Source organism: Triticum urartu, chromosome 1 (genome assembly GCF_003073215.2).
Source record: "Triticum urartu cultivar G1812 chromosome 1, Tu2.1, whole genome shotgun sequence".
NCBI lineage: Eukaryota > Viridiplantae > Streptophyta > Magnoliopsida > Poales > Poaceae > Triticum > Triticum urartu.
The window spans coordinates 279,677,177-279,679,615 of NC_053022.1; positions in this window are offsets into that span (position 1 = coordinate 279,677,177).

The following is a 2,439-nucleotide window of genomic DNA, read 5'->3' on the forward strand; positions in this document are numbered from 1 at the left end:
CAATCATGTCAATGCAATAAGGAGGAGAAATTTTATGGGCAGATATAAGTCTTAGCACTTACAATGTGGCCCATGGCTTGGTGCGGGGGCGTGGCTCCAGACTGCTTTCAACGTCCCATGCGGAGCTGCTCACGAGTGGTCCTTTCCCCTTCTTGGGCGCCTCCGCCTCCAGAATGGTGGAGGCTGCCCTCTTTTTCTTACCCTCATCAGGGGGAGGGTTGTTTTCCTCCTACTCCTCATTGCCGTCGTCTTCGGCGACGGAGGATTGAGTCTTGTCTTCGGACGTTGCGTCTGAAGCACCCTTGTGACGGGGGCCACTCCGGATCCCCTTGGCCTTCCCTGTGGCCTTCTCCGGCGCCTTGTAGGGCATCGACACCAGCATCTAAACTTGGGATGACTGGTTCTTCAGGCAGCAGAGCCGGACATTGGATCCGCTTCGGCCTCTCCATCCAGTCCTGAAGAAACGATGACGATAAAAGCTTAGTCATCATCCTTGAAACAGACAAGTAAGGGATGCTGTAAGAATAACATACCTCGTTGTCGAGGTGGTTAATGTCATGACCGCAGTCCGAATCTGTGGCCGACGGTGTTTCGTTGCCTTTAAAAAGCAACCTCCAGGCATCTTCATGAGTGGTTTCAAAGAGCCTCTTCAGGGTATGGTGCTTCTTCGGATTGAACTCCCATAGAGGGAGGCTTCGGCTTTGGCATGGGAGAATCTGGTGAACTAACATCACCTGGATTATATCGACGAGTTTGATATCTTTATCCACCATGCTTTGAATGCACGTTTGCAGCGGTGTCAGCTCGTCTGGCGAACACTAGTTCGGGCCCTTCTCAACCCAAGAGGTGAGTCACATGGGAGCACCAGAGTTGAATTCAGCAGTTGCGGCCCAGGTGGTGCCGTGGGGTTCTGTTATATAGAACCAATGTTTCTGCTATTCTTTTTCAGTCTCCACAAAAGTGCCTTTCGGCCAGGAGACATTGGCCAGCTTGCTCACCATGGCGCCTCCGCACTCCGTGTGCTGGCGATCCACCACCTCCGCACTACGCATGCTGGCCATCCACCACCTCCGCACTACGCGTGCTGGCCATCCTCTGTGTGCTGGCCATTCTTTTACAGTCTCGACAAAAGTGCCTTTCGGCCAGGAGACATTGGCCAGGAGGAAGGCCTCACACACGACGATGAACACCGAGATGTTGAGAAGGGAGCTCGGGGATAGATCATGGAAGTCTATCCCGTAGTAGAACATCAGCCCGCGGACGAAGGGGTGGAGTGGAAACCCTAACCCGTGGAGGAAATGAGGTATGAATGCTACCCTCTTGTTGGGCTTCGGCATGGGAATGATTTTCCCCTGGGCCGGAAGGCGGTGGGCGATTCCCTTCGCCTGGTACCCGGCCGCCCGAAGCTCAGCGATGTCCTCCTCCTGGACGGACGAGGCCATCCACTTGCCTTGACCTCCGGATCCGGACATGTTTGAGTGCTTACTCGAGACGGAGAAGATGAGAACTTGGGCGCTGGAGCTCAAGAATGGAAGGACAGAGGAAGAGAAGGCGTGGGTGAAGAAAAGGGGTTCTTATCTCCTTATAAAGGCAGTAAATATTGGACGCCTCCCCACTCGCCTTAAAATTTGCCTACTCCCAAGGGCTGTGTAAACGGCACGGTTGGGTTACCCACACCCGTGTTGATGAGAATCCCGAAATAAGGGGACACGATCTTTGCTTTGATAAGACGTGCCAATGGCAACCGCGTCTCGAAACATGGAGCGACAGACGAAAAATGGTTCGAAATTTTGACCGGACAGATGTGATGTCATGTTATGAAAAGTTGTCAGTAGATTGGACTCGTGTAAAATTATATTCTCTCTACGATTGTGTGTGGTGTGTGTTACAAGTCCGGACACGTCGATACGTCCAAAGACTATTGTGGAGTTCGAAAGGAGGAACCCGCCTTGCAATGCCGAAGACAGGCCTACGCGCCGGATACCTTGTCATTGAAGCCAGGTTCAGGGGCTACTAAGGGAGTCCTGGACTAAGGGGTCCTCGGGCGTCCGGCCTGTTAGTCATGGGCCGGACTGATGGGCTGTGAAGATACGAAGACCGAAGACTACACCCGTGTCCGGATGGGACCCTCCTTGGCGTGGAAGGCAAGCTTGGCGACTGAATATGTAGATTCCTTTCTTTGTAACCAACCTTGTGTAACCCTAGATCCACCCGATGTCTATATAAACCGGAGGACTTATTCCGGGGGACACACATTATCATAGCCATACAAGCTAGACCTCTAGGGTTCAGCCATTACGATCTTGTGGTAGATCAACTCTTGTAATACTCATATTCATCAAGATCAATCAAGCAGGATGTAGGGTATTACCTCCATAGAGAGGGCCCGAACCTGGGTAAAACATTGTGTCCCCTGTCTCCTATTACCATCGACCTTAG